Source organism: Chiloscyllium plagiosum, unplaced genomic scaffold, assembly GCF_037043375.1.
Source record: "Chiloscyllium plagiosum isolate Xiang-an unplaced genomic scaffold, Cpla_swu_hap1 HiC_scaffold_39, whole genome shotgun sequence".
Taxonomy (NCBI): Eukaryota; Metazoa; Chordata; class Chondrichthyes; order Orectolobiformes; family Hemiscylliidae; genus Chiloscyllium; species Chiloscyllium plagiosum.
The window spans coordinates 68,897,882-68,923,317 of record NW_028270177.1 but is presented as its reverse complement, the minus strand read 5'-3'; positions in this window follow the sequence as shown (position 1 = coordinate 68,923,317).

The window sequence follows — 25,436 nt, the reverse complement described above, 5'->3', positions numbered from 1 at the left end:
TCAGTACCTCAGATAGTTCTCCCTCAGTACCTCAGAAATTGCTTCCTCAATACCTCAGAAAGTGCTTCCTCAACACCTTAGAAAGTGCACCCTCAGTACATCAGATAGTGCTCCCTCAATACCTCAGAAAGTGCTCCCTCAATACCTCATAAAGTGCTTCCTCAATACATCAGATTGTGTTCCCTCAATACCTCAGAAAGTGCTTCCTCAATACCTCAGAAAGTGCTCCCTCAGTACCTCAGATAGTGCTCCCTCAATACCTCAGAAAGTGCTCCATCAATACCTCAGATAGTTCTCCCTCAGTGCCTCAGAAATTGCTTCCTCAATACCTCAGAACTTGCTCCCTCTGTACCTCAGATAGTGCTCCCTCAATACCTGAGAAAGTGCTCCCACAGTACCTCAGAATGTGCTTCCACAATACCTCAGAAAGTGCTTCCTCAATACCTCAGATAGTGCTCCCTCAATACCTCAGAAAGTGCTTCCACAATACCTCAGAAAGTGCTTCCTCAATACGTCAGAAAGTGCTTCCTCAATAGCTCAGATAGTGGTCCCTCAATACCTAAGATAGTTCTCCTTCAATACCTCAGACAGTTCTCCCTCAATACCTCAGATAGTGCTCCTCAATACCTCAGATAGTTCTCCCTCAATACCGAGATAGTTCTCCCTCAATACCTCTGAAAGTGCTCCCTCAATACCTCAGATAGTTCTCCCTCAATAACTCTGAAAGTGCTCCCTCAATACCTCAGATAGTTCTCCCTCAATACCTCAGATTGTGCTCCCGCAGTACCTCAGAAAGTGCTTCCTCAATACATCATAAAGTGCTCAATCAATACCTCAGAAAGTGCTCCCTCAGTACCTCAGATAGTGCTCCCTCAATACCTCAGAACTTGCTCTCTCAGTACCTCAGATAGTTCTCCCTCAGTACCTCAGATAGGTCTCCCTCAAAACCTCAGATTGGTCTCCCTCAGTACCTCAGAAAGTGCTCCCTCAATACCTCAGAAGGTGCTCCCTTAGTACCTCAGATAGTACTCACTCAGAACCTCAGCTAGTGCTTCCTCAGTACGTCGGAAAGTGCTCCCACAATACCTCAGAAACTGCTCCCTCAGTACCTCAGATCGTTCTCCCTCAGTACCTCAGATAGTTCTCACTCAGTTCCGCAGAAAGTGCTCCCTACATACCTCAGAAAGTGCTCGCTCAGTACCTCAGATATTGCTCCCTCAATGCCGAAGATAGTGCTCCCTTAATAACTCAGAATGTGCTCCCTCAGTACCCCAGATAGTTCTCCCTCAGTACATCAGATAGTTCTCCCTCAGTACCTCAGAGAGTGCTTCCTCAACACCTCAGAACTTGTTCCCTCAGTACCGGAGATAGTGCTCCCTCAATACCTCAGAAAGTGCTCCCGCAGTACCTCAGAAAGTGCTTCCTCAATACCTCAGAAAGTGCTCCATCAATACCCCAGATAGTTCTCCCTCAGTACCTCAGATAGTGCTCCCTCAATACCTCAGAAAGTGCTCCCTCAATACCTCATAAAGTGCTTCCTCAATACATCAGATTGTGTTCCCTCAATACCTCAGAAATTGCTTCCTCAATACCTCAGAAAGTGCACACTCAGTACCTCAGCTAGTGCTCCCTCAATACCTCAGAAAGAGCTTCCTCAGTACCTCAGAAAGTGCTCCCTCAATACTTCAGAAAGTGCTTCCTCAATACCTCAGATAGTGCTCCCTCAGTATCTCAGAAAGTGCTCCCTCAATACTTCAGAAAGTGGTCACTCAGTACCTCAGATAGTTCTCCCTCAGTACCTCAGGTAGTGCTCCCTCAATATCTCAGAAAGTGCTCACTCAGTACCTCAGATACATCTCCCTCAATACTTCAGAAAGTGCTCCCTCAGAACCTCAGATATTTCTCCCTCAGTACCTAAGATAGTACTCCCTCCATACCTCAGAAAGTGCTCCCTCAATACCTCTGATATTTCTCCCTCAATAACTCTGAAAGTGCTCCCTTCATACCTCAAAAAGTGTCCCCTCAGTACCTCAGAAAGTGCTCCCTCAATACCTCAGAAAGTGCTCCATCAATACCTCAGATAGTTCTCCCTCAGTACCTCACATAGTGCTTCCTCAGTACGTCAAATAGTGCTCACTCAATACCTCAGAAAGTGCTCCATCAATACCACAGACTATGCTCGCTCAATACCTCTGGAAATGCTCCCCAAATACCTAACATAGTTCTCCCACAATACCTCAGATAGTTCTCCGTCAATGCCTCAGATAATGCTCCCTCAATACCTCAGATAGTTTCTCCTTCAGTACCTCAGATAGTGCTCCCTCAATACCTCAGATAGTTCTCCCTCAATACCTCAGATAGTGCACCCTCAATACCTCAGATAGTTCTCCCACAATACCTCTGAAAGTGCTCCCACAGTATCTCAGAAAGTCCTCCCTCAGGACCTCAGACAGTTCTCGCTCAGTACCTCAGAAAGTGCTCCCTCAATACCTCAGCAAGTGCTCCCTCAGTACCTCAGACATTGCTCCCTCAATGCCTCAGATTGTGCTCCCTTAATACCACAGAAAGTGCTCCCTCAGTACCTCAGATAGATCTCCCTCAGTACCTCAGATAGTTCTCCTTAAATGCCTCAGAAAATGCACCCTCAATACTTCAGAAAGTGTTTCCTCAACAACTCAGAAAGTGCTTCCACAACACCTCAGAAAGTGCACACTCACTACCTCAGAAAGTGCTTCCTCAATACCTCAGAATGTGCCACCTCAGTATCTCAGATAGTGCTCCCTCAATAGCTCAGAAAGTGCTCCATCAATACCTCAGATAGTTCTCCCTCAGTACCTCAGAGTGTGTTTCCTCAATACCTCAGAACTTGCTCCCTCAGTACCTCAGATAATTCTCCCTCAGTACCTCAGATAGTTCTCCCTCAGTGCCTCAGAAATTGCTTCGCAAATACCTCAGAAAGTGCTTCCTCAACACCTTAGAAAGTGCACCCTCAGTACCTCAGATAGTGCTCCCTCAATACCTCAGAAAGTGCTCCCTCAATACCTCATAAAGTGCTTCCTCAATACATCAGATTGTGTTCCCTCAATACCTCAGAAAGTGCTTCCTCAATACCTCAGAAAGTGCTCCCTCAGTACCTCAGATAGTGCTCCCTCAATACCTCAGAAAGTGCTCCATCAATACCTCAGATAGTTCTCCCTCAGTGCCTCAGAAATTGCTTCCTCAATACCTCAGAACTTGCTCCCTCTGTACCTCAGATAGTGCTCCCTCAATACCTGAGAAAGTGCTCCCACAGTACCTCAGAATGTGCTTCCACAATACCTCAGAAAGTGCTTCCTCAATACCTCAGATAGTGCTCCCTCAATACCTCAGAAAGTGCTTCCTCAATACGTCAGAAAGTGCTTCCTCAATAGCTCAGATAGTGGTCCCTCAATACCTAAGATAGTTCTCCTTCAATACCTCAGATAGTTCTCCCTCAATACCTCAGACAGTTCTCCCTCAATACCTCAGATAGTTCTCCCTCAATACCGAGATAGTTCTCCCTCAATACCTCTGAAAGTGCTCCCTCAATACCTCAGATAGTTCTCCCTCAATGCCTCAGATAGTGCTCCCACAATACCTCAGATAGTTCTCCCTCAATACCTCAGATTGTGCTCCCGCAGTACCTCAGAAAGTGCTCCCTCAATACCTCAGAAAGTGCTCCCTCAGTACCTCAGAAAGTGCTTCCTCAGTATCTCATATAGTGCTCCCTCTATACCTCAGAAAGTGCTCCCTCTATACCTCAGAAAGTGCTTCCTCAATACATCATAAAGTGCTCAATCAATACCTCAGATAGTTCTCCCTCAGTACCTCAGATAGTGCTCCCTCAATACCTCAGAACTTGCTCTCTCAGTACCTCTGATAGTTCTCCCTCAGTACCTCAGATAGGTCTCCCTCAAAACCTCAGATTGGTCTCCCTGAGTACCTCAGAAAGTGCTCCCTCAATACCTCAGAAGGTGCTCCCTTAGTACCTCAGATAGTACTCACTCAGAACCTCAGCTAGTGCTTCCTCAGTACGTCGGAAAGTGCTCCCACAATACCTCAGAAACTGCTCCCTCAGTACCTCAGATCGTTCTCCCTCAGTACCTCAGATAGTTCTCACTCAGTTCCGCAGAAAGTGCTCCCTAAATACCTCAGAAAGTGCTCGCTCAGTACCTCAGATATTGCTCCCTCAATGCCGAAGATAGTGCTCCCTTAATACCTCAGAATGTGCTCCCTCAGTACCCCAGATAGTTCTCCCTCAGTACCTCAGATAGTTCTCCCTCAGTACCTCAGAGAGTGCTTCCTCAACACCTCAGAACTTGTTCCCTCAGTACCGGAGATAGTGCTCCCTCAATACCTCAGAAAGTGCTCCCGCAGTACCTCAGAAAGTGCTTCCTCAATCCCTCAGAAAGTGCTCCATCAATACCACAGATAGTTCTCCCTCAGTACCTCAGATAGTGCTCCCTCAATACCTCAGAAAGTGCTCCCTCAATGCCTCATAAAGTGCTTCCTCAATACATCAGATTGTGTTCCCTCAATACCTCAGAAATTGCTTCCTCAATACCTCAGCAAGTGCACCCTCAGTACCTCAGCTAGTGCTCCCTCAATACCTCAGAAAGTGCTTCTTCAGTACCTCAGAAAGTGCTCCCTCAATACTTCAGAAAGTGCTTCCTCAATACCTCAGAGAGTGCTCCCTCAGTATCTCAGAAAGTGCTCCCTCAATACTTCAGAAAGTGGTCACTCAGTACCTCAGATAGTTCTCCCTCAGTACCTCAGGTAGTGCTCCCTCAATATCTCAGAAAGTGCTCACTCAGTACCTCAGATACATCTCCCTCAATACTTCAGAAAGTGCTCCCTCAGAACCTCAGATATTTCTCCCTCAGTACCTAAGATAGAACTCCCTCCATACCTCAGAAAGTGCTCCCTCAATACCTCTGATAGTTCTCCCTCAATAACTCTGAAAGTGCTCCCTTCATACCTCAAAAGTGTCCCCTCAGTACCTCAGAAAGTGCTCACTCAATACCTCAGAAAGTGCTCCATCAATACCTCAGACTGTGCTCGCTCAATACCTCTGAAAATGCTCCCCAAATACCTAACATAGTTCTCCCACAATACCTCAGATAGTTCTCCGTCAATGCCTCAGATAATGCTCCCTCAATACCTCAGATAGTTTCTCCTTCAGTACCTCAGATAGTGCTCCCTCAATACCTCAGATAGTTCTCCCTCAATACCTCAGATAGTGCACCCTCAATACCTCAGATAGTTCTCCCACAATACCTCTGAAAGTGCTCCCACAGTATCTCAGAAAGTCCTCCCTCAGTACCTCAGACATTGCTCCCTCAATGCCTCAGATAGTGCTCCCTTAATACCACAGAAAGTGCTCCCTCAGTACCTCAGATAGATCTCCCTCAGTACCTCAGATAGTTCTCCCTAAATGCCTCAGAAAATGCACCCTCAATACCTCAGAAAGTGTTTCCTCAACAACTCAGAAAGTGCTTCCACAACACCTCAGAAAGTGCACACTCACTACTTCAGAAAGTGCTTCCTCAATACCTCAGAAAGTGCTCCCTCAGTATCTCAGATAGTGCTCCCTCAATACCTCAGAAAGTGCTCCATCAATACCTCAGATAGTTCTCCCTCAGTACCTCAGAGTGTGCTTCCTCAATACCTCAGAACTTGCTCCCTCAGTACCTCAGATAATTCTCCCTCAGTACCTCAGATAGTTCTCCCTCAGTACCTCAGAAATTGCTTCCTCAATACCTCAGAAAGTGCTTCCTCAACACCTCAGAAAGTGCACCCTCAGTACCTCAGATAGTGCATCCCTCAATACCTCAGAAAGTGCTCCCTCAATACCTCATAAAGTGCTTCCTCAATACATCAGATTGTGTTTCCTCAATACCTCAGAAAGTGCTTCCTCAATACCTCAGAAAGTGCTCCATCAATACCTCAGATAGTTCTTCCTCAATACCTCAGAACTTGCTCCCTCCGTACCTCAGATAGTGCTCCCTCAATACCTGAGAAAGTGCTCCCACAGTACCTCAGAATGTGCTTCCACAATACCTCAGAAAGTGCTTCCTCAATACCTCAGATAGTGCTCCCTCAATACCTCAGAAAGTGCTTCCACAATACCTCAGAAAGTGTTTCCTCAATACGTCAGAAAGTGCTTCCTCAATAGCTCAGATAGTGGTCCCTCAATACCTAAGATAGTTCTCCTTCAATACCTCAGATAGTTCTCCCTCAATACCTCAGATAGTGCTCCTCAATACCTCAGATAGTTCTCCCTCAATACCGAGATAGTTCTCCCTCAATATCTCTGAAAGTGCTCCCTCAATACCTCAGATAGTTCTCCCTCAATGCCTCAGATAGTGCTCCTCAATACCTCAGATAGTTCTCCCTCAATACCTCAGATAGTTCTCCCTCAATACCGAGATAGTACTCCCTCAATACCTCTGAAAGTGCTCCCTCAATACCTCAGATAGTTCTCCCTCAATGCCTCAGATAGTGCTCCCACAATACCTCAGATAGTTCTCCCTCAATACCTCAGATTGTGCTCCCGCAGTACCTCAGAAAGTGCTCCCTCAATACCTCAGAAAGTGCTCCCTCAGTACCTCAGAAAGTGCTTCCTCAGTACCTCAGATAGTGCTCCCTCTATACCTCAGAAAGTGCTCCCTCTATACCTCAGAAAGTGCTTCCTCAATACATCATAAAGTGCTCCATCAATACCTCAGATAGTTCTCCCTCAGTACCTCCGATAGTGCTCCCTCAATACCTCAGAACTTGCTCTTCAGTACCTCAGATAGTTCTCCCTCAGTACCTCAGATAGGTCTCCCTCAAAACCTCAGATTGGTCTCCCTCAGTACCTCAGAAAGTGCTCCCTCAATACCTCAGAAGATGCTCCCTTAGTACCTCAGATAGTACTCACTCAGAACCTCAGCTGGTGCTTCCTCAGTACGTCGGAAAGTGCTCCCACAATACCTCAGAAACTGCTCCCCCAGTACCTCAGATCGTTCTCCCTCAGTACCTCAGATAGTTCTCACTCAGTTCCGCAGAAAGTGCTCCCGAAATACCTCAGAAAGTGCTCGCTCAGTACCTCAGATATTGCTCCCTCAATGCCGAAGATAGTGCTCCCTTAATACCTCAGAATGTGCTCCCTCAGTACCCCAGATAGTTCTCCCTCATTACCTCAGAGAGTGCTTCCTCAACACCTCAGAACTTGTTCCCTCAGTACCGGAGATAGTGCTCCCTCAATACCTCAGAAAGTGCTCCCTCAGTACCTCAGAAAGTGCTTCCTCAATACCTCAGAAAGTGCTCCATCAATACCACAGATAGTTCTCCCTCAGTACCTCAGATAGTGCTCCCTAAATACCTCAGAAAGTGCTCCCTCAATACCTCATAAAGTGCTTCCTCAATACCTCAGATAGTGCTCCCTCAATACCTCAGAATGTGCTTCCTCAATACCTCAGAAAGTGCTTCCTCAATACCTCAGATAGTGGTCCCTGAATACCTCAGATAGTTCTCCCTCAATACTTCAGAAAGTGGTCCCTCAGTACCTCAGATAGTTCTTCCTCAGTACCTCAGAAAGTGCTCCCTCAGTACCTCAGATAGTGCTTCCTCAGTACCTCAGAAGGTGCTCGCTCAATACCTCAGATAGTGCTTCCTCAGTACCTCAGAAAGTGCTCCCTCAATACCTCAGGTAGTTCTCCCTCCATACCTCGAAAGTGGTCCCTCAATACCTCAGAGAGTGTTCCATCAGTACCTCAGAAATTGCTACCTCAATACCTCAGAAAGTGCTCCATCAATACCTCAGATAGTTCTCCATTAGTACCTCTGATAGTGCTTCCTCAGTACCTCAGAAAGTGCTACCTCAATACCTCAGAAAGTGCTCCCTCAATACTTCAGAAAGTGGTCACTCAGTACCTCAGATAGTTCTCCCTCAGTACCTCAGGTAGTGCTCCCTCAATATCTCAGAAAGTGCTCACTCAGTACCTGAGATACATCTCCCTCAATACTTCAGAAAGTGCTCCCTCAGAACCTCAGATATTTCTCCCTCAGTACCTAAGATAGTACTCCCTCCATACCTCAGAAAGTGCTCCCTCAATACCTCTGATAGTTCTCCCTCAATAACTCTGAAAGTGCTCCCTTCATACCTCAAAAAGTGTCCCCTCAGTACCTCAGAAAGTGCCCCCTCAATACCTCAGAAAGTGCTCCATCAATACCTCAGATAGTTCTCCCTCAGTACCTCACATAGTGCTTCCTCAGTACGTCAAATAGTGCTCACTGAATACCTCAGAAAGTGCTCCATCAATACCTCAGTCTGTGCTCGCTCAATACCTCTGAAAATGCTCCCCAAATACCTAACATAGTTCTCCCACAATACCTCAGATAGTTCTCCGTCAATGCCTCAGATAATGCTCCCTCAATACTTCAGATAGTTTCTCCTTCAGTACCTCAGATAGTGCTCCCTCAATACCTCAGATAGTTCTCCCTCAATACCTCAGATAGTGCACCCTCAATACCTCAGATAGTTCTCCCACAATACCTCTGAAAGTGCTCCCACAGTATCTCAGAAAGTCCTCCCTCAGTACCTCAGACATTGCTCCCTCAATGCCTCAGATAGTGCTCCCTTAATACCACAGAAAGTGCTCCCTCAGTACCTCAGATAGATCTCCCTCAGTACCTCAGATAGTTCTCCCTAAATGCCTCAGAAAATGCACCCTCAATACCTCAGAAAGTGTTTCCTCAACAACTCAGAAAGTGCTTCCACAACACCTCAGAAAGTGCACACTCACTACTTCAGAAAGTGCTTCCTCAATACCTCAGAAAGTGCTCCCTCAGTATCTCAGATAGTGCTCCCTCAATACCTCAGAAAGTGCTCCATCAATACCTCAGATAGTTCTCCCTCAGTACCTCAGAGTGTGCTTCCTCAATACCTCAGAACTTGCTCCCTCAGTACCTCAGACAATTCTCCCTCAGTACCTCAGATAGTTCTCCCTCAGTACCTCAGAAATTGCTTCCTCAATACCTCAGAAAGTGCTTCCTCAACACCTCAGAAAGTGCACCCTCAGTACCTCAGATAGTGCTCCCTCAATACCTCAGAAAGTGCTCCCTCAATACCTCATAAAGTGCTTCCTCAATACATCAGATTGTGTTCCCTCAATACCTCAGAAAGTGCTTCCTCAATACCTCAGAAAGTGCTCCCTCAGTACCTCAGATAGTGCTCCCTCAATACCTCAGAAAGTGCTCCATCAATACCTCAGATAGTTCTTCCTCAATACATCAGAACTTGCTCCCTCCGTACCTCAGATAGTGCTCCCTCAATACCTGAGAAAGTGCTCCCACAGTACCTCAGAATGTGCTTCCACAATACCTCAGAAAGTGCTTCCTCAATACCTCAGATAGTGCTCCCTCAATACCTCAGAAAGTGCTTCCACAATACCTCAGAAAGTGCTTCCTCAATACGTCAGAAAGTGCTTCCTCAATAGCTCAGATAGTGGTCCCTCAATACCTAGGATAGTTCTCCTTCAATACCTCAGATAGTTCTCCCTCAATACCTCAGATAGTGCTCCTCAATACCTCAGATAGTTCTCCCTCAATACCGAGATAGTTCTCCCACAATATCTCTGAAAGTGCTCCCTCAATACCTCAGATAGTTCTCCCTCAATGCCTCAGATAGTGCTCCTCAATACCTCAGATAGTTCTCCCTCAATACCTCAGATAGTTCTCCCTCAATACCGAGATAGTACTCCCTCAATACCTCTGAAAGTGCTCCCTCAATACCTCAGATAGTTCTCCCTCAATGCCTCAGATAGTGCTCCCACAATACCTCAGATAGTTCTCCCTCAATACCTCAGATTGTGCTCCCGCAGTACCTCAGAAAGTGCTCCCTCAATACCTCAGAAAGTGCTCCCTCAGTACCTCAGAAAGTGCTTCCTCAGTACCTCAGATAGTGCTACCTCTATACCTCAGAAAGTGCTCCCTCTATACCTCAGAAAGTGCTTCCTCAATACATCATAAAGTGCTCCATCAATACCTCAGATAGTTCTCCCTCAGTACCTCAGATAGTGCTCCCTCAATACCTCAGAACTTGCTCTCTCAGTACCTCAGATAGTTCTCCCTCAGTACCTCAGATAGGTCTCCCTCAAAACCTCAGATTGGTCTCCCTCAGTACCTCAGAAAGTGCTCCCTCAATACCTCAGAAGATGCTCCCTTAGTACCTCAGATAGTACTCACTCAGAACCTCAGCTAGTGCTTCCTCAGTACGTCGGAAAGTGCTCCCACAATACCTCAGAAACTGCTCCCCCAGTACCTCAGATCGTTCTCCCTCAGTACCTCAGATAGTTCTCACTCAGTTCCGCAGAAAGTGCTCCCGAAATACCTCAGAAAGTGCTCGCTCAGTACCTCAGATATTGCCCCCTCAATGCCGAAGATAGTGCTCCCTTAATACCTCAGAATGTGCTCCCTCAGTACCCCAGATAGTTCTCCCTCATTACCTCAGAGAGTGCTTCCTCAACACCTCAGAACTTGTTCCCTCAGTACCGGAGATAGTGCTCCCTCAATACCTCAGAAAGTGCTCCCTCAGTACCTCAGAAAGTGCTTCCTCAATACCTCAGAAAGTGCTCCATCAATACCACAGATAGTTCTCCCTCAGTACCACAGATAGTGCTCCCTAAATACCTCAGAAAGTGCTCCCTCAATACCTCATAAAGTGCTTCCTCAATACATCAGATTGTGTTCCCTCAATACCTCGGAAATTGCTTCCTCAATACCTCAGAAAGTGCACCCTCAGTACCTCAGATAGTGCTCCCTCAATACCTCAGAAAGTGCTCCCTCCGTACCTCAGAATGTGCTTCCTCAATACCTTAGAATGTGCTTACTCAATACCTCAGATAGTGCTCCCTCAATACCTCAGAAAGTGCTTCCTCAATACCTCAGAAAGTGCTTTCTCAATACCTCAGAAAGTGCTCACTCAGTACCTCAGAAAGTGCTTCCTCAATACCTCAGAAAGTGCTCCATCAATACCACAGATAGTTCTCCCTCAGTACCTCAGATAGTGCTCCCTCAATACCTCAGAAAGTGCTCCCTCAATACCTCATAAAGTGCTTCCTCAATAAATCAGATTGTGTTCCCTCAATACCTCAGAAATTGCTTCCTCAATACCTCAGAAAGTGCACCCTCAGTACCTCAGATAGTGCTCCCTCAATACCTCAGAAAGTGCTCCCTCCGTACCTCAGAATGTGCTTCCTCAATACCTCAGATAGTGCTCCCTCAATACCTCAGAATGTGCTTCCTCAATACCTCAGAAAGTGCTTTCTCAATACCTCAGAAAGTGCTCCCACAGTACCTCAGATAGTGCTCCCTCAATACCTCAGAAAGTGCTCCCTCAATACCTCAGAAAGTGCTTCCTCAATACCTCAGATAGTGGTCCCTGAATACCTCAGATAGTTCTCCCTCAATACTTCAGAAAGTGGTCCCTCAGTACCTCAGATAGTTCTTCCTCAGTACCTCAGCATGTGCTCCCTCAGTACCTCAGATAGTGCTTCCTCAGTACCTCAGAAGGTGCTCGCTCAATACCTCAGATAGTGCTTCCTCAGTACCTCAGAAAGTGCTCCCTCAATACCTCAGGTAGTTCTCCCTCCATACCTCGAAAGTGGTCCCTCAATACCTCAGAGAGTGTTCCATCAGTACCTCAGAAATTGCTACCTCAATACCTCAGAAAGTGCTCCATCAATACCTCAGATAGTTCTCCATTAGTACCTCTGATAGTGCTTCCTCAGTACGTCAGAGATGCTCCCTCAATACCTCAGAAAGTGTCCCCTCAGTACCTCAGAAAGTGCTACCTCAATACCTCAGAAAGTGCTCCTTCAATACCTCAGATAGTTCTCCCTCAGTACCTCAGAGAGCACTTGCTCAGAACCTCAGATAGTGCTTCCTCAGTACGTCAGAAAGTGCTCCCTCAATGCCTCAGAAACTGCTCCCTCAGTACCTCAGATAGCTCTCCCTCAGTACCTCAGATAGTTCTCACTTAGTACCTCATAAAGTACTTCCTCAATACATCAGATTGTTTTTCCTCAATACCTCAGAATGTGCTTCCTTAATACCTCAGAAAGTGCTCCCTCAGTAACTCAGATAGTGCTCCCTCAATACCTCAGATAGTGCTCCCTTAATACCTCAGAAAGTGCTTCCTCAGTAACTCAGAAAGTGCTCCCTCAGTAACTCAGAAAGTGCTCTCTCATTACCTCAGATAGTGCTCCCTTAATACCTCAGAAAGTGCTCCCTCAGTAACTCAGATAGTGCTCCCTCAAGACCTCAGAATGTGCTCCATCAATACCACAGATAGTTCTCCCTCAGTACCTCAGAGAGTGCTTCCACAATACCTCAGAAAGTGCTTCCTCATTACCTCAGAAAGTGCTCCCTCAGTACCTCAGATAGTGCTCCCTCCATACCTCAGAAAGTGCTCCCTCGATACCTCAAAAAGTGCTCCCTCAATACCTCAGAAAGTGCTTCCTCAATACCTCAGAAAGTGCTCCATCAATACCACAGATAGTTATCCCTCAGTACAACAGAGAGTGCTTCCTCAGTACCTCAGAAAGTGCTCCCTCAGTACCTCAGAAAGTGCTCCCTCAATACCTCAGAAAGTGCTTCCTCAATACCTCAGGAAGTGCTCCCTCAGTACCTCAGAAAGTGCTCTCTCAATACCTCAGAAATTGCTTCCTCAATACCTCAGAAAGTGCTTTCTCAATACCTCAGAAAGTGCTTCCTCTGTACCTCTGAAAGTGCTCCCTCAGTACCTCAGATAGTGCTACCTCAATATCTCAGAAAGTGTTCCATCAATACCTCAGACAGTTCTCCCTCAAAACCTCAGATAGTTCTTCCTCAGTACCTCAGAGTGTGCTTCCTCAGAACCTCAGATAGTGCTTCCTCAGTACGTCAGAAAGTGATCCCTCAATGCCTCAGAAACTGCTCCCTCAGTACCTCAGATAGTTCTCCCTCAGTACCTCAGATAGTTCTCACTTAGTACCTCATAAAGTACTTCCTCAATACATCAGATTGTTTTTCCTCAATACCTCAGAATGTGCTTCCTTAATACCTCAGAATGTGCTCCCTCAGTAACTCAGATAGTGCTCCCTCAATACCTCAGAAAGTGCTCCATCAATACCACAGATAGTTCTCCCTCAGTACCTCAGAGTGTGCTTCCTCAGTACCTCAGAAAGTGCTCCCTCAATACCTCAGAAAGTACTCCCTCAGTACCTCAGAATGTGATCCCTCCATACCTCAGAAAGTGCTTCCTCAGTACCTCAGAAAGTGCTCCCTCAATACCTCAGAAAGTGCTTCATCAATACCTCAGAAAGTGCTCCCTCAGTACCTCAGAAAGTGCTCCCTCAATACCTCAGAAAGTGCTCCCTCAATACCTCAGAAAGTGCTTCCTCAATACCTCAGAAAGTGCACCCTCAGTACCTCAGATAGTGCTCCATCAATACTTCAGTAAGTGCTACCTTAATACCTCATAAAGTGCTTCCTCAATACATCAGATTGTGTTTCCTCAATACCTCAGAATGTGCTTCCTCAATACCTCAGAAAGTGCTCCCTCATTACCTCAGATAGTGCTCCCTCAATACCTCAGAAAGTGCTCCCTCCGTACCTCAGATAGTTCTCCCTCAATACCTCAGAGTGTGCTTCCTCAACACCTCAGAAAGTGCTCCGTCAGTACCTCAGATAGTGCTCCCTCAATACCTCAGAAATTGCTCCATCAATACCTCAGAAAGTGCAACCTCAATACCTCAGAAAGTGAACCCTTAGTACCCCAGAAAGTGCTCCCTCAAATCTCAGATAATGCTCCCTCAATACCTCAGAAAGTGCTCGCTCAGTACCTCAGATAGTTCTCCCACAATGCCTCAGATAGTGCTCCCTCAATACGTCAGATAGTATTCCCTCAATACCTCAGATAGTTCTCCCTCAATACCTGTGAAAGTGCTTTCTCAATTCCTCAGATAGTGTTCCCACAGTACCTCAGATAATACTCCCTCAGTACCTCAGATAGTGCTTCCTCAGTACGTCAGAAATTGCTCCCTCAATACCTCAGAAAGTTCTCCCTCAGCACCTCAGATAGTTCTCCCTCAGTACCTCAGAAAGTGCTCCCTCAATACTTCAGAAAGTGGTCCACAGTACCTCAGATAGTTCTCCCTCAGTACCTCACATAGTAGTCGCTCAGAACCTCAGATAGTGCTTCCTCACTCCCTCTGAAAGTTCTCCCTCAGTACCTCAGATAGTTCTCCATCAGTACCTCAGAAAGTGCCCCCTCAGTACCTCAGATAGTGCTCCCTCAATGCCTCAGATAGTGCTCCCTCAATACCGCAGATAGTGCTACCTCAGTACCTCAGATAGTTTTCCCTCAGTACCACAGAAAGTGCTTCCTCAATACCTCAGAAAGTGATCCATCAATACCTCAGATACTTCTCCCTCAGTACCTCAGGAAGTGCTCCCTCAATACCTCAGAAAGTAGTTCCTCAATATCTCAGAAAGTGCACCCTCAGTAACTCAGATAGTGCTCCCTCAATACCTCAGAAAGTGCTCCCTCAATACCTCATAAAGTGCTTCCTCAATACATCAGATTGTGTTCCCTCACTACCTCAGAAAGTGCTTCCTCAATACCTCAGAAAGTGCTCCCTCATTACCTCATATAGTGCTCCCTCAATACCTCAGGAAGTGCTCCATCAATACCTCAGATAGTTCTCCCTCAGTACCTCAGAGTGTGCTTCCTCAATACCTCAGAACTTGCTCCCTCAGTACCTCAGATAGTGCTACCTCAATACCTCAAATAGTGCTCCCTCAGTACCTCAGATAATTCTCCCTCAGTACCTCAGAACGTGCTTCCTCAATACCTCAGAAAGAGCTCCCTCAGTACCTCAGATATTTCTCCCTCAGTACCTCAGGTAGTGGTCCCTCAATACCTCAGAAAGTGCTCACTCAATACCTCAGAAAGTTCTCTCTCTGTTCTTCAGATTGTACTCCCTCAGAACCTCAGAAAGTGCTCCCTCAATACTTCAGAAAAATGGTCCCTCAGTATCTCAGATAGTTCTACCTCAGTACCTCAGATAGTGCTCCCTCAGTACCTCAGATAGTGCTTCCTCAGTACCTCAGAAAGTGCTCCCTCAATACCTCAGAATGTGCTCCCTCAATACCTCAGATATTTCTCCCTCAATACCTCTGAAAGTGCTCCCTGAATACCTCAGAAAGTGCTCCCTCAGTACCTCAGATAGTTCTCCCTCAATACCTCTGAAAGTGCTCCCTCAATACCTCTGAAAGTGCTCCCTCAATACCTCTGAAAGTGCTCCCTCAATACTTCAGATAGTTCTCCCTCAAAACCTCAGATAGTTCTTCCTCAGTACCTCAGAAAGTGCTCCCTCAATACCTCAGAAGGTGTTTCCTTAGTACCTCAGATAGTACTCACTCAGAACCTCAGCTAGTGCTTCCTCAGTACGTCAGAACGTGCTCCCACAATACCTCAGAAACTGCTCCCTCAGTACCTCAGAACGTTCTCCCTAGTACCTCAGATAGTTCTCACTCAGTTCCTCAGAAAATGCTCCCTAAATACCTCAGAAAGTGCTCCCTCAGTACCTCAGATATTGCTCCCTCAATGCCTCAGATAGTGCTCCCTTCATACCTCAGAAAGTGTTCCCTCAGTACCCCAGATAGTTCTCCCTCAGTACCTCAGATAGTTCTCACTCAGTTCCTCAGAAAGTGCTCCCTAAATACCTCAGAAAGTGCTCCCTCAGTACCTCAGATATTGCTCCCTCAATGCCGAAGATAGTGCTCCCTTAATACCTCAGAATGTGCTCGACTCAGATAGTTCTCCCTCAGTACCTCAGATAGTTCTCCCTCAGTACCTCAGAGAGTGCTTCCTCAAACCCTCAGAACTTGTTCCCTCAGTACCGGAGATAGAGCTCCCTCAATACCTCAGAAAGTGCTCCCTCAGTACCTCAGAAAGTGCTTCCTCAATACCTCAGAAAGTGCTCCATCACTACCACAGATAGTTCTCCCTCAGTACCTCAGATATTGCTCCCTCAATGCCGAAGATAGTGCTCCCTTAATACCTCAGAATGTGCTCGACCCAGTACCCCAGATAGTTCTCCCTCAGTACCTCAGAGAGTGCTTCCTCAAACCCTCAGAACTTGTTCCCTCAGTACCGGAGATAGAGCTCCCTCAATACCTCAGAAAGTGCTCCCTCAGTACCTCAGAAAGTGCTTACTCAATACCTCAGAAAGTGCTCCCTCAATACCTCTGAAAGTGCTTCCTCAATACATCAGATTGTGTTCCCTCAATACCTCAGAAATTGCTTCCTCAATAACTCAGAAAGTGCACCCTCAGTACCTCAGATAGTGCTCCCTCAATACCTCAGAAAGTGCTCCATCAATACCTCAGACAGTTCTCCCTCAGTACCTCAGATAGTGCTCCCTTAATACCTCAGAAAGTGCTCCCTCCGTTCCTCAGAATGTGCTTCCTCAATACCTTAGAAAGTGCTTCCTCAATACCTCAGATAGAGCTCCCTCAACACCTCAGAAAGTGCTTCCTCAATACCTCAGAAAGTGCTTTCTCAGTACCTCAGAAAGTGCTCCCTCAGTACCTCAGATAGTGCTCCCCCAATACCTCAGTAAGTGCTCCCTCAATACCTCAGAAAGTGCTTCCTCAATACCTCAGATAGTGGTCCCTGAATACCTCAGATAGTTCTCCCTCAGTACCTCAGAAAGTGCTCTCTCATTACCTCAGATAGTGCTTCCTCAGTACCTCAGAAGGTGCTCCCTCAATACCTCAGAAAGTGCTCCCTCATTACCTCATATAGTGCTCCCTCAATACCTCAGGAAGTGCTCCATCAATACCTCAGATAGTTCTCCCTCAGTACCTCAGAGTGTGCTTCCTCAATACCTCAGAACTTGCTCCCTCAGTACCTCAGATAGTGCTACCTCAATACCTCAAATAGTGCTCCCTCAGTACCTCAGATAATTCTCCCTCAGTACCTCAGAACGTGCTTCCTCAATACCTCAGGAAGAGCTCCCTCAGTACCTCAGATATTTCTCCCTCAGTACCTCAGGTAGTGCTCCCTCAATACCTCAGAAAGTGCTCACTCAATACCTCAGAAAGTTCTCTCTCTGTTCTTCAGATTGTACTCACTCAGAACCTCAGAAAGTGCTCCCTCAATACTTCAGAAAAATGGTCCCTCAGTATCTCAGATAGTTCTACCTCAGTACCTCAGATAGTGCTCCCTCAGTACCTCAGATAGTGCTTCCTCAGTACCTCAGAAAGTGCTCCCTCAATACCTCAGAATGTGCTCCCTCAATACCTCAGATATTTCTCCCTCAATACCTCTGAAGGTGCTCCCTGAATACCTCAGAAAGTGCTCCCTCAGTACCTCAGATAGTTCTCCCTCAATACCTCTGAAAGTGCTCCCTCAATACCTCTGAAAGTGCTCCCTCAATACCTCTGAAAGTGCTCCCTCAATACCTCAGATAGTTCTCCCTCAAAACCTCAGATAGTTCTTCCTCAGTACCTCAGAAAGTGCTCCCTCAATACCTCAGAAGGTGTTTCCTTAGTACCTCAGATAGTACTCACTCAGAACCTCAGCTAGTGCTTCCTCAGTACGTCGGAACGTGCTCCCACAATACCTCAGAAACTGCTCCCTCAGTACCTCAGAACGTTCTCCCTCAGTACCTCAGATAGTTCTCACTCAGTTCCTCAGAAAATGCTCCCTAAATACCTCAGAAAGTGCTCCCTCAGTACCTCAGATATTGCTCCCTCAATGCCTCAGATAGTGCTCCCTTCATACCTCAGAAAGTGTTCCCTCAGTGCCCGAGATAGTTATCCCTCAGTACCTCAGATAGTTCTCACTCAGTACCTCAGAAAGTGCTCCCTCAATACCTCAGAAGGTGTTTCCTTAGTACCTCAGATAGTACTCACTCAGAACCTCAGCTAGTGCTTCCTCAGTACGTCGGAACGTGCTCCCACAATACCTCAGAAACTGCTCCCTCAGTACCTCAGAACGTTCTCCCTCAGTACCTCAGATAGTTCTCACTCAGTTCCTCAGAAAATGCTCCCTAAATACCTCAGAAAGTGCTCCCTCAGTACCTCGGATATTGCTCCCTCAATGCCTCAGATAGTGCTCCCTTCATACCTCAGAAAGTGTTCCCTCAGTACCCCAGATAGTTCTCCCTCAGTACCTCAGATAGTTCTCACTCAGTTCCTCAGAAAGTGCTCCCTAAATACCTCAGAAAGTGCTCCCTCAGTACCTCAGATATTGCACCCTCAATGCCGAAGATAGTGCTCCCTTAATACCTCAGAATGTGCTCGACTCAGATAGTTCTCCCTCAGTACCCCAGATAGTTCTCCCTCAGTACCTCAGAGAGTGCTTCCTCAAACCCTCAGAACTTGTTCCCTCAGTACCGGAGATAGAGCTCCCTCAATACCTCAGAAAGTGCTCCCTCAGTACCTCAGAAAGTGCTTCCTCAATACCTCAGAAAGTGCTCCATCAATACCACAGATAGTTCTCCCTCAGTACCTCAGATATTGCTCCCTCAATGCCGAAGATAGTGCTCCCTTAATACCTCAGAATGTGCTCGACCCAGTACCCCAGATAGTTCTCCCTCAGTACCTCAGAGAGTGCTTCCTCAAACCCTCAGAACTTGTTCCCTCAGTACCGGAGATAGAGCTCCCTCAATACCTCAGAAAGTGCTCCCTCAGTACCTCAGAAAGTGCTTACTCAATACCTCAGAAAGTGCTCCCTCAATACCTCTGAAAGTGCTTCCTCAATACATCAGATTGTGTTCCCTCAATACCTCAGAAATTGCTTCCTCAATAACTCAGAAAGTGCACCCTCAGTACCTCAGATAGTGCTCCCTCAATACCTCAGAAAGTGCTCCATCAATACCTCAGACAGTTCTCCCTCAGTACCTCAGATAGTGCTCCCTTAATACCTCAGAAAGTGCTCCCTCCGTTCCTCAGAATGTGCTTCCTCAATACCTTAGAAAGTGCTTCCTCAATACCTCAGATAGAGCTCCCTCAACACCTCAGAAAGTGCTTCCTCAATACCTCAGAAAGTGCTTTCTCAATACCTCAGAAAGTGCTCCCTCAGTACCTCAGATAGTGCTCCCCCAATACCTCAGTAAGTGCTCCCTCAATACCTCAGAAAGTGCTTCCTCAATACCTCAGATAGTGGTCCCTGAATACCTCAGATAGTTCTCCCTCAGTACCTCAGAAAGTGCTCTCTCATTACCTCAGATAGTGCTTCCTCAGTACCTCAGAAGGTGCTCCCTCAATACCTCAGATAGTGCTTCCTCAGTACCTCAGAAAGTGCTCCCTCAATACCTCAGGTAGTTCTCCCTCAATACCTCGAAAGTGCTCCCTCAATACCTCAGAGAGTATTCCATCAGTACCTCAGAAAGTGCGAGCTCAATACCTCAGAATGTGCTCCATCAATACCTCAGATAGTTCTCCATTAGTACCTCTCTTAGTGCTTCCTCAGTACGTCAGAGAGTGCTCCCTCAATACCTCAGAAAGTGTCTCCTCAGTACCTCAGAAAGTGCTTCCTCAGTACCTCAGAAAGTGCTCCCTCAATACCTCAGGTAGTTCTCCCTCAATACCTCGAAAGTGCTCCCTCAATACCTCAGAGAGTGTTCCATCAGTACCTCAGAAAGTGCGAGCTCAATACCTCAGAATGTGCTCCATCAATACCTCAGATAGTTCTCCATTAGTACCTCTCTTAGTGCTTCCTCAGTACGTCAGAGAGTGCTCCCTCAATACCTCAGAAAGTGTCTCCTCAGTACCTCAGAAAGTGCAACCTCAATACCTCAGAAAGTGCTCCATCAATACCTCAGAGAGTGCTCCCTCAATACCTAAGATAGTTCTCCTTCAAAACCTCTGAAAGTGCTCGCTCAATACCTCAGATAGTTCTCCCTCAATACCACAGATAGTGCTCTTCAATACCTCAGATAGTTCTCCCTCAATACCTCAGATAGTGCTCCCTCAATACCGAGATAGTTCTCCCACAATGCCTCAGATAGTTCTCCCTTAATACCCCAGAAAGTGCTCCCTCAGGAACTCAGATAGTGCTCCCTCCATACCTCAGAAAGTGCTCCATCAATACCACAGATAGTTCTCCCTCAGTACCTCAGAGAATGCTTCCTCAATACCTCAGAAAGTGCTTCCTCATTACCTCAGATAGTGCTCCCTCAATATCTCAGAACTTGCACCCTCAGTACCTCAGATAGTGCTCCCTCAGTACCTCAGAAAGTGTTTCCTCAATACCACAGAAAGTGCTTCCTCATTACCTCAGAAAGTGCTCCCTCAGTACCTCAGATAGTGCTCCCTCCATACCTCAGAAAGTGCTCCCTCAATACCTCAGAAATTGCTTCCTCAATACCTTAGATAGTGCTCGCTCAATGCCTCAGAAAGTGCTTCCTCTGTACCTCAGAAAGTGCTCCCTCAGTACCTCAGATAGTGCTCCCTCAATACCTCAGAACTTGCACCCTCAGTACCTCAGATAGTTCTCCCTCAGTACCTCAGAAAGTGCTTCCTCAATACCTCAGAAAGTGCTCCCTCAATACTTCAGAAAGTGGTCCCTCAGTACCTCAGATAGTTCTCCCTCAGTACCTTAGATAGTACTCACTCAGGACCTCAGATCGTGCTTCCTCAGAACCTCCGAAAGTTCACCCTCAGTACCTCAGATAGTTCTCCATCAGTACCACAGAAAGGGCTTCCTCAAAACCTCAGATACTTCTCCCTCAATACCTCAGATAGTTCTCCCTCAGTATCTCGGATACTTCTCCCTCAGTACATCAGAAAGTGCTCTCTCAATACCTCAGAAAGTGCTTCCTCAATACCTCAGAAAGTGCACCCTCAGTACCTCAGATAGTGCTCCATCAATACTTCAGAAAGAGCTCCCTCAATACCGCAGATAGTGCTACCTCAGTACCTCAGATAGCTTTACGTCAGTACCACAGAAAGGGCTTCCTCAATACCTCAGATACTTCTCCCTCAATACCTCAGATAGTGCTCTATCAATACCTCAGATAGTGCTCCCTCAACACATCTGAAAGAGCTCCCTAAATACCCCTGGTATTTCTCCCTCAATACCTCAGATCGTGCTCCATCAATACCTCAGATAGTTCTGCCTCAATACCTCTGGAAGTGCTACCTCAGTACCTCAGATAGCTTTCCCTCAGTACCACAGAAAGTGCTTCCTCAATACCTCAGAAAGTGATCCATCAATACCTCAGATACTTCTCCCTCAGTACCTCAGAAAGTAGTTCATCAATACCTCAGAAAGTGCACCCTCAGTAACTCAGATAGTGCTCCCTCAATACCTCAGAAAGTGCTCCCTCAATACCTCATAAAGTGCTTCCTCAATACATCAGATTGTGTTCCCTCACTGCCTCAGAAAGTGCTTCCTCAATACCTCAGAAAGTGCTCCCTCAGTACCTCAGATATTTCTCCCTCAGTACCTCAGGTAGTGCTCCCTCAATACCTCAGAAAATGCTCACTCAGTACCTCAGAAAGTTCTCTCCCTGTTCTTCAGATAGTACTCCCTCAGAACCTCAGAAGGTGCTCCCGCAATACTTCAGAAACATGGTCCCTCAGTACCTCAGATAGTTCTCCCTCAGTACCTCAGATAGTGCTCCCTCAGTACCTCAGATAGTGCTTCATCAGTACGTCAGAAAGTGATCCCTGAATACCTCAGAAAGTGCTCCCTCAATACCTCAGATATTTCTCCCTCAATACCTCTGAAAGTGCTCCCTGAATACCTCAGAAAGTGCTCCCTCAGTACCTCAGATAGTTCTCCCTCAATACCTCTGAAAGTGCTCCCTCAATACCTCTGAAAGTGCTCCCGCAATACCTCAGATAGTCCTCCCTCAATACCTCTGAAAGTGCTCCCTAAATACCCCAGATATTTCTCCCTCAATACCTCAGATCGTGCTCCATCAATGCCTCAGATAGTTCTGCCTCAACACCTCTGAAAGTGCTCCCTCAGTACCTCAGATAGTTCTCGCTCAGTACCTCAGATAGTTCTCCCTCAGTACCTCAGAAAGTGCTCCCTCAATACCCCAGATATTTCTCCCTCAATACCTCAGATCGTGCTCCATCAATACCTCAGATAGTATTGCCTCAATACCTCTGAAAGTGCTCCCTCAGTACCTCAGATAGTTCTCCCTCAGTACCTCAGATCGTTCTCCCTCAGTACCTCAGAAAGTGCTCCCTCAATACCTCATAAAGTGCTCCCTCAGTACCTCAGATAGTTCTCCCTCAATACCCCATTAAGTGCTCCCTCATTACCTCAGACATTGCTCCCTCAATGCCTCAGATAGTGCTCCCTTAATACCTCAGAAAGTGCTCCCTCAGTACCTCAGATAGTTCTCCCTCAGTAACTCAGATAGTTCTCCCTAAATGCCTCAGAAAATGCTCCCTCAATACCTCAGAAAGTGTTTCCTCAACACCTCAGAATGTGCTTCCTCAACACCTCAGAAAGTGCACCCTCACTACCTTAGAAAGTGCTTCCTCAATACCTCAGAAAGTGCTCCCTCAGTACCTCAGAAAGTGCTCCCTCAATACCTCAGAAAGTGCTCCATCAATACCTCAGATAGTTCTCCCTCAGTACCTCAGAGTGTGCTTCCTCAATACCTCAGAACTGCTCCCTCAGTACCTCAGATAGTGCTCCCTTAATACCTCAGAAAGTGCTCCATCAGTACCTCAGAATGTGCTTCCTCAATACCTCAGAAAGTGCTTCCTCAATACCTCAGATAGTGCTCCCTCAATACCTCAGAAAGTGCTTCCACAATACCTCAGAAAGTGCTTCCTCAATACCTCAGAAAGTGCTCCCTCAGTACCTCAGATAGTGCCCCCTCAATACGTCAGAAAGTGCTTCCTCAATAGCTCAGATAGCGGTCCCTCAGTACCTCCGAAAGTGCTCCCTCAATACTTCAGAAAGTGGTCCCTCAGTACCTCAGATAGTTCTCCCTCAGTACCTCAAAAAGTGCTCCGTCAGTACCTCAGATAGTGCTTCCTCAGTACCTCAGAAGGTGCTCCCTCAATACCTCAGATAGTGCTTCCTCAGTACCTCAGAAAGTGCTCCCTCAATACTCAGAATGTGCTCCCTCAATACCTCAGATATTTCACCCTCAATACCTCTGAAAATGCTCCCTGAATACCTCAGAAAGTGCTCCCTCAGTAACTCAGATAGTTCTCCCTCAATACCTCTGAAAGTGCTCCCTCAATACCTCTGAAAGTGCTCCCTCAATAACTCAGATAGTGCTCTGTCAATACCTCAGATAGTGCTCCCTCAACACCTCTGAAAGTGCTCCCTAAATACCCCCGATATTTCTCCCTCAATACCTCAGATCGTGCTCCATCAATACCTCAGATAGTTCTGCCTCAATACCTCTGAAAGTGCTACCTCAGTACCTTAGATAGTTTTCCCTCAGTACACAGAAAGTGCTTCCTCAATACCTCAGAAAGTGATCCATCAATACCTCAGATACTTCTCCCTCAGTACCTCAGAATGTGCTCCCTCAATACCTCAGAAAGTAGTTCATCAATACCTCAGAAAGTGCACCCTCAGTACCTCAGATAGTGCTCCCTCAATACCTCAGAAAGTGCTCCCTCAATACCTCATAAAGTGTTTCCTCAATACATCAGATTGTGTTCCCTCACTACCTCAGAAAGTGCTTCCTCAATACCTCAGAAAGTGCTCCCTCATTACCTCATATAGTGCTCCCTCAATACCTCAGAAAGTGCTCCCTCAATACCTCATAAAGTGCTTCATCAATACATCAGATTGTGTTCCCTCACTACCTCAGAAAGTGCTTCCTCAATACCTCAGAAAGTGCTCCCTCATTACCTCATATAGTGCTCCCTCAATACCTCAGTAAGTGCTCCCTCAATACCTCAGATAGTTCTCCCTCAGGACCTCAGAGTGTGCTTCCTCAATACCTCAGAACTTGCTCCCTCAGTACCGCAGATAGTGCTCCCTCAATACCTCAAAAAGTACTCCCGCAGTACCTCAGACAATTCTCCCTCAGTACCTCAGAACGTGCTTCCTCAATACCTCAGAAATAACTCCCTCAGTACCTCAGATATTTCTCCCTCAGTACCTCAGGTAGTGCTCCCTCAATACCTCAGAAAGTGCTCACTCAGTACCTCAGAAAGTTCTCTCCCTGTTCTTCAGATAGTACTCCCTCAGAACCTCAGAAAGTGCTCCCTCAATACTTCAGAAACATGGTCCCTCAGTACCTCAGATAGTTCTCCCTCGGTACCTCAGATAGTGCTCCCTCAGTACCTCAGATAGTGCTTCCTCAGTACCTCAGAAAGTGCTCCCTCAATACCTCAGAAAGTGCTCCCTCAATACCTCAGATATTTCTCCCTCAATACCTCTGAAAGTGCTCCCTGAATACCTCAGAAAGTGCTCCCTCAGTACCTCAGATAGTTCTCCCTCAATACCTCTGAAAGTGCTCCCTCAATACCTCTGAAAGTGCTCCCTTAATAACTCAGATAGTGCTCTATCAATACCTCAGATAGTGCTCCCTCAATACCTCTGAAAGTGCTCCCTCAATACCCCAGATATTTCTCCCTCAATACCTCAGATCGTGCTCCATCAATACCTCAGATAGTTCTGCCTCAATACCTCTGAAAGTGCTCCCTCAGTACCTCAGATTGTTCTCCCTCAGTACCTCAGATCGTTCTCCCTCAGTACCTCAGAAAGTGCTCCCTCAATACCTCATAAAGTGCTCCCTCAGTACCTCAGATAGTTCTCCCTCAATACCCCATTAAGTGCTCCCTCATTACCTCAGACATTGCTCCCTCAATGCCTCAGATAGTGCTCCCTTAATACCTCAGAAAGTGCTCCCTCAGTACCTCAGATAGTTCTCCCTCAGTACCTCAGATAGTTCTCCCTAAATGCCTCAGAAAATGCTCCCTCAATACCTCAGAAAGTGTTTCCTCAACACCTCAGAATGTGCTTCCTCAACACCTCAGAAAGTGCACCCTCACTACCTTAGAAAGTGCTTCCTCAATACCTCAGAAAGTGCTCCCTCAGTACCTCAGAAAGTGCTTCCTCAATACCTCAGAAAGTGCTCCATCAATACCTCAGATAGTTCTCCCTCAGTACCTCAGAGTGTGCTTCCTCAATACCTCAGAACTGCTCCCTCAGTACCTCAGATAGTGCTCCCTTAATACCTCAGAAAGTGCTCCATCAGTACCTCAGAATGTGCTTCCTCAATACCTCAGAAAGTGCTTCCTCAATACCTCAGATAGTGCTCCCTCAATACCTCAGAAAGTGATTCCACAATACCTCAGAAAGTGCTTCCTCAATACCTCAGAAAGTGCTCCCTCAGTACCTCAGATAGTGCCCCCTCAATACGTCAGAAAGTGCTTCCTCAATA